The sequence below is a fragment of the Schistocerca nitens genome, chromosome 1, assembly GCF_023898315.1.
Source record: "Schistocerca nitens isolate TAMUIC-IGC-003100 chromosome 1, iqSchNite1.1, whole genome shotgun sequence".
Classification (NCBI taxonomy): Eukaryota; Metazoa; Arthropoda; class Insecta; order Orthoptera; family Acrididae; genus Schistocerca; species Schistocerca nitens.
In genome coordinates, this window is record NC_064614.1 from 819,993,047 (window position 1) to 820,012,056 (window position 19,010).

The window sequence follows — 19,010 nt, forward strand, 5'->3', positions numbered from 1 at the left end:
TATAACGCAATCTGGAATTGTTGTTCTGCTTATGTATAATTAAATAATGTGGTCAGCTTTTGCTTTTGTGTCAGTGCCGTCGTACCCTCAATCCCAGTACAGTGTACTTACATTTTCTCAGCTTCTCATCTCCCTACCATGGCATCGATAGAGGTCACTGGAATTCTACCAGAGTATAGGTCAATTGTTCTCGTTGCCAACTTTGGCGATCAAATGACATTGTGCGCAATAACGCAGACTCTGTAGTAGTCGTTGTCTAATGCTTTGTTTCATATCGGTGATAAGTAACTTATAACTTTGAGTATCACTTGTGCACGATCTCTTACGCCATTGTGTACCCCCTAATTTATTCAAATAAGTATTAATCGTTCACTCTAGGAAGACTTTCGGAGGAGTACCTGTTTCGATAGGTCGAAAGGCGGTGTATGGCTTTGGTCTGGCATTCACTTATTACCGGTCGCTACCAACTGATATGTCTCACTGCATTGATGGACTGGCACGCTTCTTGTGTTATCCGTAATTGATTCAAAATCATTGCTATCTGAATTCTGTTCTGAGAGTTAATAAAACAGTTAACGCTTGTAATTAGTAATATCAGTGACTGCCAGGATTAACCCATCTACTTTCATATTAATTCCTTCTCTTTCCTATTGGCTGTTTTGCTCGTAATATTCTCAGTAGTTCGGCAGCGTATGTGGTGCCCAGCCAGGGACTTGGAGTTCGGATTGACCACTCTGCGAATTGTGTGTCGCCTTTCAGAGGAAAGCGGGAGGGGTCAAGACGAGCTGACCTCTTAGAGTAGGAGGCAGATGGCGCCCCGGTCATTGTTAGGACTGGTGTCTGAGTTGCGTTCGTTATGCGCCCTGTGCAATATGCAACACAAGGCTACATTCACAGAAACATACAGTGCCTTCCAGCCAAAATGCATTTCAAAAGAACTATGTTTTGTGCCAACGCGTCGACTTTCGAAAACGCTGGGTCAGGGGAAATCAACGGCAGATAAAGATCTTAGAGTTCCGTGAGAAGCGACAGACCTGCATTTTGGATGGGATTATTCTCTTTGCAGAATGATAAACTGATTTTCTGGTGCCGTTTCTCGAAAGCTCAATGACATCTAGCCCAAAATGTTGTACGAGGGATCCTCATTGATTAACCTAAAAAATACCAGAATAGCAGAAGTCAGGACGCCAGTTTCCGAGAAATGCGCAGCGTATTGGCTGAAGTAGAAAACGCAGCTGAGAGTGAGATAGTATCCACAATTGTTTAAGAACTGCATACGTGAGTTTGTAATGATTGGTTAATGTTGTGCAACTTTTTGCAGGAGGGGAGATGTTTTGCTACCAAAAATGTCACTGGACAGCATTTTTCAGAGCGGTTTCGTTGACGCACGTGAATTGCACAGATGTATAGAGAGGACAAAGAACTCACTGTCTATGGAGAAGGTACTTGCGCTCGGAATATGGTGGAGAATTCACTTCTTCTGGGGATTGTGAGAAGAGGTGAAAAGGAGACACTTTGTCTGGAGAGCTGAGTTGTTACAGTCTTCAGCAGGTCACAGCACACGCTACTCTCAGCACAATGAGAGCTGAAAGCGATGGGAAATCGTAGCTGAGCGAGCAGGGTGTGAGAATTACTGTGCGTTTGTAGACATGATGGAAGTATACGGTATATTTGGCGAATCTAATACTTTTCTGGAGTAACTGAAGGCTCACTCATAATTGGATTAGTAATCTTCCTTGCATCTGTAGATTTTTTTATTCTTCTGATGGGTTCACTGCGTATATATCTGCCCATAGTGCATTTGCATAGGTTGCAGCCTTCACCAGGACGTTCAAGTGCCAGATTAGTACTGTCCCATATCAACAATGGTAATTTTCTTATTCTCTGCATTTCTTGTGATCGAACTGAACTGGTAAATGTATAATGACAGGGAACTTTGTAATAAACAGGGAATAACGTGGACCGTTGATTAATTTCATAGTTAGTTAATCACCCAGTTTATTCCATAAAATTTTGGGCGTGCAGCAGAAGAAGAAGCTCAAGTTATGCGGCTGCGCGCCCGAAATTTTATGGAACAGTGTTTGCGCCGCGAAAACATGAAGATGCACACCCTGTTGGCTATTTTTTGAGGTGCAACATCGTGTCAGCTCGAGCCATCCCTGTCCCATCAGTTATCCGTTGCACGACATCTGTTATTAAGTGGCCACGAGCTCATGAGGAACAATCTGACTCTCGGCCGGAACCAACGATGCGGATCATTCTGATATCAACAGGGATATGCCGAAAGCTCAGCTGTATCCTCACAGGACCTTAGTTATCAGTGCTTTGTGCAAGGAGTATCTTCATTAAAATAATTAACGAATTTAAAGTATTTCAAATTCAGTTACATGTAACATTTCTGTGATCTTTAACTCCATCTGTTACCTATTCTTTCGATTATGAGTACATACAGGGTGTTTCAAAAATGACCGGTATATTTGAAACGGCAATAAAAACTAAACGAGCAGCGATAGAAATACACCGTTTGTTGCAATATGCTTGGGACAACAGTACATTTTCAGGCGGACAAACTTTCGAAATTACAGTAGTTACAATTTTCAACAACAGATGGCGCTGCAAGTGATGTGAACGATATAGAAGACAACGCAGTCTGTGGGTGCGCCATTCTGTACGTCGTCTTTCTGCTGTAAGCGTGTGCTGTTCACAACGTGCAAGTGTGCTGTAGACAACATGGTTTATTCCTTAGAACAGAGGATTTTTCTGGTGTTGGAATTCCACCGCCTAGAACACAGTGTTGTTGCAACACGACGAAGTTTTCAACGGAGGTTTAATGTAACCAAAGGACCGAAAAGCGATACAATAAAGGATCTGTCTGAAAAATTTCAACGGACTGGGAACGTGACGGATGAACGTGCTGGAAAGGTAGGGCGACCGCGTACGGCAACCACAGAGGGCAACGCGCAGCTAGTGCAGCAGGTGATCCAACAGCGGCCTCGGGTTTCCGTTCGCCGTGTTGCAGCTGCGGTCCAAATGACGCCAACGTCCACGTATCGTCTCATGCGCCAGAGTTTACACCTCTATCCATACAAAATTCAAACGCGGCAACCCCTCAGGGCCGCTACCATTGCTGCACGAGAGACATTCGCTAACAATATAGTGCACAGGATTGATGACGGCGATATGCATGTGGGCAGCATTTGGTTTACTGACGAAGCTTATTTTTACCTGGACGGCTTCGTCAATAAACAGAATTGGCGCATATGGGGAACCGAAAAGCCCCATGTTGCAGTCCCATCGTCCCTGCATCCTCAAAAAGTACTGGTTTGGGCCGCTATGTCTTCCAAAGGAATCATTGACCCATTTTTCAGATCCGAAACGATTACTGCATCACGCTATCTGGACATTCTTCGTGAATTTGTGGCGGTACAAACTGCCTTAGACGACACTGCGAACACCTCGTGGTTCATGCAAGATGGTGCCCGGCCACATCGCACGGCCGACGTCTTTAATTTCCTGAATGAATATTTCAATGATCGTGTGATTGCTTTGGGCTATCCGAAACATACAGGAGGCGGCGTGGATTGGCCTCCCTATTCGCCAGACATGAACCCCTGTGACTTCTTTCTGTGGGGACACTTGAAAGACCAGGTGTACCGCCAGAATCCAGAAACAATTGAACAGCTGAAGCAGTACATCTCATCTGCATGTGAAGCCATTCCGCCAGACACGTTGTCAAAGGTTTCGGGTAATTTCATTCAGAGACTACGCCATATTATTGCTACGCATGGTGGATATGTGGAACATATCGTACTATAGAGTTTCCCAGACCGCAGCGCCATCTGTTGTTGAAAATTGTAACTACTGTAATTTCGAAAGTTTGTCTGCCTGAAAATGTACTGTTGTCCCAAGCATATTGCAACAAACGGTGTATTTCTATCGCTGCTCGTTTAGTTTTTATTTCCGTTTCAAATATACCGGTCATTTTTGAAACACCCTGTAGATACAATGCACATAACATCGTCTGCTAGCTAAAATTGAAATGATAATTAAATGGACACCCTAGCTGCAAACAGGCGTTGATGTATTTCATTGGGGACATGTTGATAATGTGTGCCCCGACCGGGACTCGAACCCGGGACCTCCTGCTTACATGGCAGACGCTCTATCCATCTGAGCCACCGCGGGCACAGAGGATAGTGCGTCTGCAGGGACTTATCCCTTGCACGCTCCCCGTGAGATCCACATTCCCAACATGTCCACACCACTACATTCGTAGTGCGCCTAATAGATGTTTGCCCATCATACTCATTACTCGTGGCAGATTAATCTACCAAGTCCGGTACGAGTTCGGGCATAGCGTGTGCGTTCGCACAAGAAGGTCAATGGCCGGGAAGCCATATTTTAACTATATATGACGGTAGTATCTGTTCCCGGAAGATTGATCAAATAATTTGCATATCTTTCTGTCAAAATGACTTCAATAAAAACTTCGGTTATTTTAATACAGCCAAAAAAACTGGCTTGGTTGATTGTTTTTACTAATTATTCTCTGTTAATGTCTATTTTTTCCTTTTATTTGTTTCGGGAGACAGGGCCCCTTCATCCTCGAGGGCTCTGGATTGAAAATGTTGCTTCATGCCGTTGGAATGGGATTGTGCGGCAGTGACGGACAGTGCAGTCTGGTTACCTCTGGAGCTATAGCGCACACACACTGTAAACACCTCATAGAATCTAAACAAAGGGTTAGTGAAATAAGTCAACTTACACGATAATGTCAGAACAAGGGCGCTGGAAGGCTGTATCCAAAATCATTGGAATAACTGGCAAGAAGGGGTGTATAATTTTCAGTGCTCTCAAAAAAAATTCGCAAATTATTTTGAACTCTGAGTGAAATAATAAGATTCTGCGGAAGTTGTGATTTTATCTTTTAGAAGATCACGAGACATAACACAAAATGCTCCTGTTTTTAACGTTAGCTACGTTAACCTGCGTTCCGAAAAAAAAGAAAAAAAAAGAAAGTAAACGCTTTGCTTATTGTAGACAAATACATATATTTCCTTCAGTTGTAGTGACACTGAGTATTGACTACGGTGGCCGGTGAAATATCTATCATAACAAACGTTATAAATGAGAAAAATGCAGCAGACCGCACAATATGTCCTGTCAAAAATACTACTCAACAGATTGTGAACTATTTGCTCATCTCTATCATTAACAGATAACATAACACCTGCGGAAACGGGAAATTGCGAAAACTGGTTATTTCACTGTGATAAATGTGACACATTTAATAACACATGTCGTTGATGTTAGGGGGAGTGTCGTACCTTGGCAGACCTTTCACATTCAGCTCCAGCAAGTCATATAATAGATGTTTAATATATTTTTCATTTTAATTTAAATGGTTGTGTCGTCTTTTCATGAAATAACAAAAATTGTTCGGGAAAATTAAGGTTTTTCCAAATGTAAATTCCTGATACAGTTAACTTTTGCTTTTTCTTTACCAACCCTCGACACTTTACACAACGGTGTACAAAAACATTTTCACCGGTGTCCCATTCTAACAATAATTGTACAAATTAACTTCTAAACTTTACGTTACTATACTAAAAGCAGTTTATGGTCACACTACGCCATGATGTCATTCATTTACAAGCACCATTGTCGTGTTTTATTAAAATTATTTTCACATTTCAATTTTCGCCTCTTGAATCACTGAAGGAGGTAAGACAGTTTAACGTCCTGCCAACGACAGTGTCCTTACACAGGAAGAACAAGCTCGATTTGTGGAAACAACCGACCGTTCCCTTTCCAGTTCAGGGGAAACATCCTGGCATTTATCTTAAATAATTTAGAGAAATTCCCAAAAACCTAACTCTCGATGGCCCGATGGTAATTTCAAACACGCACTACCGGCATCCCACTGTGCTGTGCTAACCGTAACCAGGGTGCCATCTCATGCTGCGCCTGTGCGTGCGACGTTGTTTGGAAGCTGAAAATAGGGGCAGTGTCGTACCTTGGTAGACCTTTGACACTCCGCTCCATCAAGTCATATAATAGATGTTTAATACATTTTTCATTTTAATTTAAATGGTTGTGTCGTCGTTTCCTGAAATTACAAAAATTGTTCCGGAAAATTAAGGTTTTTCCAAATGTAAAAGCTATTTTGCGTTTAAAGAATCATCCAAGAAAACTTGAGTGTCGAAGATGCCGACGTAGGTACAACTGGTGCTGAAAACCAGCTGAAAGAAATAAGCTAAAAAAAACTCCTACTGAACAGGCCATGAAGGCCCAACGCTACCGACCGACCGCCATTTCATCCTCAGTTCACAGGCGTAATTAGATGCGGAAATGGAAGATCTTATGGTGAGCACAACACTCTCCCGTCCATAGGTCAGTGTACGAGACCGGAGCCGCTGCTAGTCAGCCAAGTAGTTCCTCAGTTTGGCTCACAAGGGCTGAGTGCAACCCGCTTGCTAACAGCACTCGGCAGACTGAATGGTCATCCATCCAATACAAGACCGTCCCGACAGCGCTTAACCTCGATGATCTATCGGTAACCGGAAAAGAAAGAAGCAGTGAGGTCCAACTGTAATTCCAGTCTGGTTTTACAGAGAGTATTCTCCAGCGTTAGACCCATACTCACAAGGGAACCTCCCCATCGCACCCCCCTCAGATTTAGTTATAAGTTGGCACAGTGGATAGGCCTTGAAAAACTGAACACAGATCAATCGAGAAAACAGGAAGAAGTGTTGTGGAACTATGAAAAAATAAGCAAAATATACAAACTGAGTAGTCCATGTGAAACATAGGCAACATCAAGGGCAGTGTTAGCTCAGCAGTGCCGTGGTCCCGTGGTTAGCGTGAGCAGCTGCGGATCGAGAGGTACTTGGTTCAAGTATTCCCTCGGGTGAAATTTTTTTTATTTTCAGTTTATGTCACAAACTCTTTTGTTTTCATCACTTTTTTGGGAGTCATTATCACATCCACAAGAAAACCTAAATAGGGCAAGGTAGAAGAATCTTTTTACCCATTCGCCAAGTGTACAAGTTAGATGGGTCGACAACATTTTCCTGTCATGTGACGCACATGTCGTCATCAGTGTCGTATAGAATATATCAGACGTGTTTTCCTGTGGAGGAATCGGTTGACCTATGACCTTGCGATAAAATGTTTTCGGTTCCCATTGGAGGGGTACGTCCTTTCGTCTACTAATCGCACGGTTTTGCGGTGCGGTCGCAAAACACAGACACTAAACTTATTACAGTGAACAGAGACGTCAATGAACGAACGGACAGATCATAACTATGCGAAAATAAATTTTTCACTCGAGGGAAGACTTGAACCAAAGACCTCTCGCTCCACAGCTGCTCTCGTTAACCACGAGACCACGGCACTGCTGAGCTCATAGTATCCTTGATGTTGCCTATCTTGCGCATGGACTACTCAGTTTGTATATTTTGCTTATTTTTCCATAGTTCCACACAAGTTCTTCCTGTTTTCTCGATTGATTTGTGTTCAGTTTTTCAAGCCCTATCCACTGTGCCAACTTATAACTAAATCTGAGGGGGTTGCGTTGGGGAGGTTCCCTTGTCAGCATGCATTTATCGCGAATCTCTAGCCCATCAGAAAGCCCCAAGAGACTGGAAAAAAAACACAGATAACTATCGTACGCACGAAACGTAAGAAGATGGATCTGCAAAATTACAGACCAATATCGTTAACGTCGTATTTCTGAGGAATTACTTTGATGTATTTTAAGTTAGAATATAATAAATTTTCTTGAGAGACTATAACTTCTATCCGCAAATTAATCTGGATTTAGAAAGCTTGAGTCATGAGAAACTCAGTTGACCCCGTCCTCCCACGAAGCATGAGTGGAGGGAAACAGGAAAATGGTGTATTTATAAGTAATGCAGGCTAATACAAATGTCCGAGCAAACGGAGTAGTTCCCCAGATTGACGAGTGGCTCTAGGGCTTTTTGTGGAAGAGAACTCAGTACGTCGTGCTGGACGGTGAGTGTTCAGCGGAGACGATGGTATCGTCAAGTGCGCCCCAGGGTAGTGTGATTGGCACGCTCTTGTTCTTTACATACGTAATCGATCTGGCAGCTACGGTGAGCAGCGATCTATGACTGTCTGCTGATGACGATGTAATATATGGAAAAGTGTGGTCGTTAAGTGACCGCACGATTGAGGATGATTTAGCAGGACTGTTTCGTTCGACCAACAGCAGCTTCCTCTAAATGTAGGAAAATGTGAGATAATGGAAATGAGTAGGAAAAACCGTTCTGTAATGTTCAAGTACAGTATTAGTGTTGTGCTTCTTGACACAGTGACGTCCATTAAATATCTAGTCGAACGTTCCAAAGCGACATGGAATGGAACATATCAGGTAAGTTTGGTTTTAGAGAAGGCTTATGGTCGATTTCGGTTTCTTTCGAGGATTTTAGGGGTCTCAGTACAGAACACTTGTACGACCCATTCTGGAGTACTGGTCGAGTGTTTAGAATCCCGAAGTCCTGGAGGGAAGAACACTTTCTTTCTGCGAAAGAATGTTGAGAAAGTATAGTGGTGCGGAGTTCGTGAGACACTGCAAAACAATCATTCTACCACGAACATGCGTATCGGAGACAAGATGAGAGAAAACAGGGCTCGTACGGAAGCAAACAGACAGTTTTTCACCTCTCTCCATTTGCAAATGGAACAGGAAAGGAAATGACTAGTAGTGGTACAACTTACTCTTCACTACACACGATATAGTGGATAGCAGAGTATGTATGTAGCAGTATTCGTAGATGCTAGCGCATGTGTACACAACAGACTCCGTGAGAGACAACTTTTACGATGGCTCCAATCACTTTCGGATCAGAAATGAGACCTACCGATAAAGCGCCGCATAGCTTTTAGTCTTCAGAGTCCGTAATGACTGATAAAATGGAGACAGTGAAACGTCCTCTATTATGAATGACTGTGCTAGTAAACTTCTACGTTATTTGATACAAGGACAGCTGAGTAAAACTGAACGTACTCAGACAGTTCTCTCTTCACTCATTCTGATCATCACTAAACTGACACACAATATTTTTTTAGCGCAACGCAATCTGACTTTCAATAATCCCTACAAAAGAATGGCCCTGACTGGCAATAACCTATACCTTTCATGAATCACTTACCTCACAAAAATCTTCGTTACTCGAACTGCTGCAATACAGCGAGAGCAAATACTGCCAGCTAAATAAAAGATTCTAACTACTGAAGGCACTAACTACTGATAGGCATAGTTAGCAAATGAAAAATTTTGATCGAGAACAAACAATGTATTTACCTTAATAATGTTCAAAAGTCATCATATATATATATATATATATATATATATATATATATATATATATATATATTGAGAGGCACCCACATGCCTTGCTCATAGTGTGGCATCAAGCAGTCAGGCCTGCAAGATGAGTGGTCTGCCAAGCGAGTGGATTCATTCTTATTTACCGAGTAACATGAACTCTAGTACTCACACTTAAGTTACAAGTTATCCTCCTATATGATTAATACGCAACGGAAACACGCATCTGACTATCAGTAATTTACAGAACTCTGACTGTACACTACGCACTGGCAATACCACATTTTCTTTTTGTCTTTTATTTAACGGCTTTTGTCAGCACGTGGCCACCGCACTGAATATGAATGGCGCACACATTATAAATTCGGGACATTATGACAACATACAATTCGAAGGAAAAGTCCACCAATCTTTTTCTTTTCACTATCTTATTTATTCCGATAAATTCTCTAACCTAAACACACAAATTCTATAACCTACAACAATAACACATGAGAAATTCCGCCCAGTGGGCATGGCTTTACATTGGTGAATCTCTATATTATGGTCTCGTAATTATTTAACGCTACAGTGCACTTTCTGGATAGGATGGTGGATCTTTTATTATATCTCAAACTTCGACTCTCACAATCATCATCACGAAACTATCCTCCAGACCGAGCAGTACAGAAGGAACAAGCATAACCCACTAATCTTTTGAAACTACCTTGCTACTCTCCCATGCAAACCACACATACCCAAATTACATGACATACACCACACTACGACATGAAATACAAAACACTAAATAGTCACAACATTATCACTTTCAGCTTTCCCACTTCAATTAGTATTTATCCCAGTTTCACACGACACTGCCCCACTTTGTAATTCTACTTTCCTACTATGAACTCTGGAGATATTTGCACGTCTTCCTGTGCAATGCAAGCCAAGTGGCGTTGCTGGATAGACGGCCGACTCACCTTACTTCTCTCTCAGAGTTTGAATCTAGCGTCACACGGAATCATATCACGCAAAGTAATATTAAGAACGTATTCATCACACACGCGAGTCCTCAACTGATACCATGGACGAGTACTTCTCTTTATCTTTTGTCTCATACACAGTTTGAGACTCATACAGTACTCACCACGTGGAAGTACTCGTCTCTAATTTCAAGTCCTGCACACGCCATTTCTTAAATATTTCAACTTATGGTACACATGCTATTTCTTAAATATTTCAACTTATTGTACACACACTAGTAATTCAGCTTAACTTAAGCACACAGAAGTATTTCAACTTATTGCTACACATGGTTTCGTTGTGACCGTTGGTCACTTCCAAAGATTACTACAGTCCCATTATATTACCTGCCTGACATTTAATTCTCCCCACAAAAGTTCCTGAAATAGAGAAATTATTATTTCAAACTACTCTTAAATATTCCACATGCATACCATGTCTCCACTCTTTCGTCATTACGGAGCACAACTAAAACGGGTCTTAACAGCACAAGATCCGGCGGCAGAGTGCTGAAAAATGGCCGTTCTCGAGGTCCTCTCCACCTCTGCTGAAGTGGGGGGAGCACCTTGCTACCGTATTGGTCAGCCACATTTCAGGCGCTCAAAGCTCAGGTAAATTTCATCTCTTTGGTCCCACCAAAGGTGGCCAAAGGATCGTCTCAAAGATGATCATATATTCACATTCACTATCTGCGTTTAGCAGACGACCATACATTCATTCATTTCACAGATCTCACCAAACTGGATGTAGGGATTTACTTTGTGGGAGTGCACATGTGATCAATTAAATAAATAAATTGTCATTCTTTCCCACACAGGTATCCGGCTTCGCTGTATTAATTGAAATTGAGTTATTTTACAAAAAAAATGTGTTGTTCTGACAAAAATAATGAAGTATGTTGTACCTATTTTCAATGTCGGGCGGTACTGTACCCTTTCACCACCGGCTACCCATGCAGAAAAAAATGGCACGGTACTATCCTTGCAATGTGAGGGTAGTTCCGAACTTTTTTTTAAGAAAACTGTATTAGAACAAACGTAGCGAGTCATCAAAATAACCAGGAGGAGACCTTAGCCCCTGGTGACCTCAAATAGCCGACCAAATGCTGTTACTTTACCAAATTATTGGCACAGTTGTTCCATTATTGTACTCTCCACAATCTGGAGTAACGTACACACATAAATTTACAACAATCCACATGACAAATAAAACATTACATCACACAAATAAAAAATAATGTTGAGATAAAAATTGCCTTAGTTACCGGGATCTCCGTTATTTTTAGGAGTAATCCAAACTTCAATAATTCTAAAACAAATAAAAAATACTAATTGTACTCATGAAATTTTAAATAGCTCACCGTCCAAACACAGAACAAGTAATCTGACATTCATAAATTGCGTTGTAATAATCTTTACACGGCAATGTCTAAATACAAAACAAAATCAAGAAAAGAAAAAAATGGCGCACACTAGTTACACGTAGAAGTCAGGCTCCATATCAATACACGCAATAAATAGTTAGCAATAAGTGCTTGAATCCACCAGTAGCTGTCGTATCTTACTCTACTGCTCATTTCTCTGTTGTCACACATATAGACGACAAGAACTTGCATTTCGACTAGCCTTCGTTACACTTTAATGTGAAATATCACCACTGTGATAAAAAAATAAGTGGCTTCAGTCAACACTCCAACAAGATCATTACTGTCCACGACATCAAAATGCATCAATTAATTCCGATATTTGTTGTGCAATGCAAACTCTTCTCCCCTGTGACAACCTCACTGATGAATGCTACAAGAGCCGCTACGTTAGTATTACGCCACTGGCTAATAATTAAAGCATCATTGTACCAAATATTCTAATAAACATGCTACGTGAACTTGATAACCCAGAACAAACAAAAAACAAACACTAACTATTCTAAACACAAATGTTAATGAAATACAATTACGCTTGCTGTCCCTTCAGGAACGAAACATATAAAAAAATTTACACAATTACAGGTACAAATACATTATTCCCTATCTTGCGAGTCACACGGAATCATTTCATTCTGTGATTTTCTTGGGGTCTAAAAGTTGCTGACAGGTTCCCTAGAAACACTGTCTTGGTGTCAAAGCTCTCCCATGGTTACCCGGACGAAAGTCTTTAAGTCACTCAAATCGGCATTTTGAACACGCACTGAACATTAAACTGTATCTCACATTAAACACAAATGTCATAGTCACTCTCAGCGTACCATCCACACGAATCTGGTCGTCCAGAAATGGCCCTACAACTACTATTACCCACGGTTCTGTCCTTTCAGTTCATGGTGTAATTAAAAGTCGTAAGTTCCAACAAACAGCACTTATTACCGCACCAATTAAAGAAATGTCTCCTACTACAAATGCAAATGTCAATGTCCCACTTTAGTTTCTTGCGTTCATACAATAATTAGTCACCAAACAACAACTGTTCTCTTTAAGGATACCAAGCGTCCCACATGCAATTCACAAAGCACACTTAACAAGTCACTGCCAAAAGTATATGGATCCCACCATTCAGTGGTCAAGACAAAACAAAACGATCGTCCTGTCTGCTAAAGACAAAATCTTTTCCACCACTCACAACGTGGAAACACCAGTCCTTCACTTTCCACCTACGAGCAGTCATCTTGTTTCACGGCTCCACAGTCCAGTACTAGTTAATAGTTGCTGGTAACAAATGCCCGCCGGACTCTGCGCCGTGTCGTTCATTCTGCCGTGGCGCCGCCGCGCGACCCGTTGAGCCGCAGAAACCACCCGCTCTTGCCTCTGCGGGATACTTTCCCCAGTCGTAAGGGTGGCGGAAATTCATGAATGGCCAGTGGTACGTGCGTGTCGCCCCAGGCCGTTGACCTGCTGTAGCAGGCACGTGGAGTGTACCCCGACCAGCAGTGGAGTGGGGAGCGCACCGGCTCTGTTGCCGATGTCTGCTTGGCTTATGTGGGACGGGTGCGTTCGGTGTAGCCCTCAGCGCTACGACACCCAATCAGTCAGACCCTTCCGTGCATCTCGCAACATTACAGACAAAAGGATATTCTTACAGTATTTAAATACTCATTGATTACATGTATGATCTATTAGATACATTGGTAATAAAAGAATCTTTGTTCTAAAAAAAACATAAAATCATACCCCCTAGTTTTCTACACATACAACATCAACATTTATCCCTTTTCTATATACAGCCCACACTTGTGCTATTGATTGTACCTGTCGTCCCTCACACAAAACATGAAAGTGTAAAAAAAAAACAAAAGGAATAATCAGCAATCTATACAGCTCATAATTACAATATCAAATAATAGGCCACTCTAACATCCTATCACAGTGAAAATATTAGAAACTGTTTATTCTAAAAACTACAATATACAGTGAACCTTTGTGCTTGTGACAGACTGAAATTAATACCCCTTGAAAGTGTTCTAACAAAAAAATAAGAAATAATCTACACAGCTCACAATTACCTACCACATGTTATTAAATAGTCAACTACTTTAACATCCTAACACAATAAACATTTTAGAAACTGGTGACTCTAAATCTACAACATACAATGCACCCTTGTGCTTGTGACAGACTGAAATTAGTATCTTTTTATATATTTTACCTTTTTATTATATATAACAACATTTCTAGGACATGTATGAACCATCCACATGATGTCAGATCCTGACCTGTCATCGAGGTTCATCCAAATCAAACAATACACAATAATGTTTTAGTTACGGATCGGTAGCATCCCCTTTACAGGAATGTGCGCATTGATCACACTACTCTACGACTCTCACTCACCAGACATCACATTTTCCTTCTCATTCAATCCATTAATACACTAACAGAATAGGTCTAGAAGTCAGCTAACCTTAACACCACCACACTGACGACAACATACCATACCTTTGCTCCCTTATACTCAACCACATAACACATGAAGCTGTTTCGGAGATAGCATTCCAGTCTCCAAATTCGTCCTTTCACTCTGGCACCTCTCTCCATCGGCTTACCTCTGCATTCACATTACCGATTATTCCTCCTGCTAAATATCACTTTAGAATTGCGACATTTCATCTAAGAACAAAAAATACACAAATTATTAATCCTGCAAAATAACTGAACACATTCTTGGTACCGTTTTGATTAGTTATACTGGTACCAGGCTTCAACAACAACAACAACAAAAGTTATTTTTTTTCACATAGCAACTGTTATGGTAAGAATTAGATTTACACTTATATTACATCTTACGTCAGTATTCCACAACGTTCACCATCTGGATCTCATACTCCCTTTATGTCCTTTCACGTTGTGCAGTTGTCCTCATCTCTTCATTCGTATTTCGGCTCTCCGTCCGTCCATTACTCCATCATTTCCTGGTCTTCCTTCGCCATTCGCATCTATCTCGATTGCAGCATACACCTGCCTCTCTGTAACATACATCTAAGACATCTTCACATTATTAATTCTACTCACCTTTATTTACTACTGTTTCATCACGTCGAATCTCTATTTATTAATCAAAGTGCTTCACGTCGCTTCTCTCCTTAAATATCACCTTTATCCACTACTATTTATCACGTCGCTTCTCTATCTACCATCTTTATCCACTCATTAATCATCACGTCGTTTCTGCTTGATCCTTATTCATATGATAAAAAATACGTACATACACCACTCTGTCGACTCCTGTTCATGGCTCATTCGACCAGTCTATTCCGTCATACTTCCTGACATCCCGCCTGAAAATTCTTATGTTCGATTTGACCCTGCACAACGTTACACACCGCAAATAAATACACTGACTATCTACCATAACTTGCCTACTTTCGATCTATCCTTAACTTTTCCATAATTTGATTTTAGAAATGTGATGAAGCCCACACGATTGTTTTCCCTTGATCATCTCAATCAGTACAGCATTTTCATGGACAATCCGCCTCACTCTGAATGGTCCACTATACACAGTAAAGAATTTGCTAGTTAGGAATCTAAGCTTACATGAAAATTAAATGTGTGCAGAGAATATACAAGCTGGGAGAAATGGGCAACCCAAGTGTTAGTAACTTTGGTGCTAGTGGCCTCTCTCACTAACATCAGATTCCGAACAACCATACACATCACCTCATTATAACTGTCACCACGACTATGACATCCTATAGATCAGATGGCGTCTAATTTAAATACTTCGATCACAATGTTGACTTTTTACATTACGTGTTAAGTACCTGCAATAGTCAAATCGCACTAATTAAGCTGGACTCATTGGCATTATTACATAACATTTTAGCAACTGGTTTCTTTGAGGAAACAGTCCTTTTACTTTACAGTTCGAAATAAAAATCTGCAAATTTTGCTCTGAGAGACCAGCCTAACAGATTCCATTACTGGTGTTTTATTCTCTGATCAGAAGTATGGTATTTGCATTCCTACATGTCAGTAGAGTATGTCTGCTACATAGACAATTTTTTAGTGCCAGCTGCATGTGTTTTAAGGGAAGATGCTAAGGGCTGATATGTTGGATTAGTTTCTCCTATCCTTCAATCCATTATGACAAGAATGAAATGCCAGGATTCCATGCTCTCCTGTCATTCTGAGAGTTTCTGCCGTTCCTATCCTCGACACTATCTGACCTATGAGTCGTGTCTCCGTTCACGATATTGCTCTCATTACCCAATCCTTGTAACAAGTGCTGAAATGACGCAGAATCGTCTAAGCCTCTGCCTGCTATCACTATTTCTCGGCGCAATTTCACTGGCAACTTCGTTATACAGATCCTAATGAGCTCCCCAGTTTCGTATGGCACATCCAAATACCTATTTCGTCTCAGCATTTCCTGATAGCACGACACTGGATCTCTTATACCACCTTCGTTACAATTTGGCATCATCAATATACTTTGCTTAACCTGGTCCTGCTTACTTTTCGACCAGAATTAATTTAAAAACTTGTCACAAAATATCTTGTAGCTACTACAGTCTTTAATAACTTCCTGCATTTTCGTTCTAGCCTCGTCCCTCAAATGGTTACACACAAACTTCATTTTGAGGAGCGGTCCCCACGATGAAGGTAACGAATCTTGAAATTGAGACAGCCACAGGCATGGATGTTGGTAATTATCAGGATCCGGAAAACACGTGTACGTTTGTACTGACACGAAGTGCCTCCTACATTCTTCTTCCGCATTTATGTTTTCCGATCTTGGACTATACTCAGTTGGGTTTGCCACCTGTTTTATCCGACACAACCGTTCTTCTAACTCTCTGAGTTCGTCTTCCTCTTTCTGCCTATTTTCGTTTTTTGAATTTATCTCACTCTCCCTCTGCAGTCTACCTGGTGGTGTTTCACCTTCACTTCTGCACGCTAATTGCAACTGTGCAAGTTCTTCCCTATGTTTCCTATTTGTTTCTAATTGTGCCTCTTTACACTGTAATAGTGATTGTATCTCCTCCTGGTCGGCATAAACCTCTCGCTGCGTACTGTCAGAGCCTGTTTAGCCTCTCATACTGATCTTTTCTACATCTGTGCTAATCGTATTCATTCTGACCACTACCTCCGCAACTTCATCCCTGTGTTTATTTAGCGCCACTTCCTGCCGGGTGACTTGAGCTTCCACGCTGTCTAATGCCCCTTGTTTATCTGCAAGTAAGTCCTCCACTATCTCTGTGATTCGCTCATCCGGCAACACGTCCCTACGTTCTGTAATATCACTCTCTATTGCACTTATTCGTACCTCCAAATCATTGGCATTTTCTTTCACGGCATCACATACTTGCTTCAACGCATCCAGATTCTTCTCCCCCTCGTCTAACCGATTATTAACTGCAGATAGACGCTCATCGATAACTGTGTGTAGCTTCCTCATTGCCTCTTTATTTCCCTTATCCATTGCCTCCAACCTTTCCTTATTTGCTTCCAATCTTTCCTTAGTCTCCCTATCTCTCTCCTTATTATCTCTATCCATCGCTTCCAATCTTTCCTTATTATCTCTATCCATTGCTTCCAATCTTTCCTTATTATCTCTATCCATCGCTTTCAATCTTTCCTTATTTGCTTCAAATCTTTCCTTATTCTCCCTATCTCTCTCCTTATTATCTCTATCCATCCTCTGTAAGAACTGCAGTAGCACATTGTCATTTGCTACTTTCGGTGTGCTCACCTTGTTCGCCTGAGAAACCGTAGCTTCGCTAAGGGTAGCTGTACTATCACTGCATACCTGACCTAGTCCCGGCTCGCCCGCGTCGTCGGGAAAAGCCCCCTTTTGTGGACAAAGCCCGCCGCATAAAGGATCACCTACCAGCGGTCCGCTGAACAATTCAGCCCCTTCCGAGTGTTTGCCATTCCCGCTCATTAGCCCATGGTCGACACGTACTTCCTGCAGCACTGCTACGCTCACCCCAGAATCACTATTCTCCATGGTGACTATACTTTTCGACCGCGACCTAGTTACTACGGACATTACGCAAAAAAAATATACAACGATCTTCCAGCCTTGTGCGATATAGAAATGAATTACATTAAAAAAAATAAAAGATCCTCACCAATCCAGAAAGAAATCGAAAACAAAAAAAAATTTTACTTCTTAGCGCTATCACAATATATCCCATAAAAAAAAATCTTAACAGCAATAATCCTGGCAGGGTCGAAATTTTGAGAGGCACCCACATGCCTTGCTCATACTGTGGCATCAAGCAGTCAGGCCTGAAAGATGAGTGGTCTGCCAAGCGAGTGGGTTCATTCTTATTTACCGAGTAACATGAAATCTAGTACTCACACTTAAGTTACAAGTTATCCTCCTATATGACTAATACACAACGGAAACATGCATCTGACTATCAGTAATTTACAGAACTCTGACTGTACACTACGCACTGGCAATACCACATTTTCTTTTTGTCTTTTATTTAACGGCTTTTGTCAACACGTGGCCACCGCACTGAATATGAATGGCGCACACATAATAAATTCGGGACATTATGACAACATACAATTCGAAGGAAAAGTCCACCAATCTTTTTCTTTTCACTATCTTATTTATTCCGATAAATTCTCTAACCTAAACACACAAATTCTATAACCTACAACAATAACACATGAGAAATTCCGCCCAGTGGGCATGGCTTTACATTGGTGAATCTCTATATTATGGTCTCGTAATTATTTAACGCTACAGTGCACTTTCTGGATAGGATGGTGGATCTTTTATTATATCTCAAACTTCGACTCTCACAATCATCATCACGAAACTATCCTCCAGACTGAGCAGTACAGAAGGAACAAGCATAACCCACTAATCTTTTGAAACTACCTTGCTACTCTCCCATGCAAACCACACATACCCAAATTACATGACATACACCACACTACGACATGAAATACAAAACACTAAATAGTCACAACATTATCGCTTTCAGCTTTCCCACTTCAATTAGTATTTATCCCAGTTTCACACGACACTGCCCCACTTTGTAATTCTACTTTCCTACTATGAACTCTGGAGATATTTGCACGTCTTCCTGTGCAATGCAAGCCAAGTGGCGTTGCTGGATAGACGGCCGACTCACCTTGCTTCTCTCTCAGAGTTTGAATCTAGCGTCACACGGAATCATATCACGCAAAGTAATATTA

At 41.3% G+C, this 19,010-nt stretch overlaps 1 non-coding gene across 1 annotated transcript; it reads right to left on the reverse strand.

Moving 5' to 3' along the window:
- Nucleotides 1-4,111: 4,111 nt before the first annotated feature.
- Trnat-ugu (transfer RNA threonine (anticodon UGU)) lies at nt 4,112-4,186 on the reverse strand. The gene has a single exon. It is a non-coding gene; the product is annotated as a tRNA-Thr (tRNA).
- Nucleotides 4,187-19,010: the final 14,824 nt, after the last annotated feature.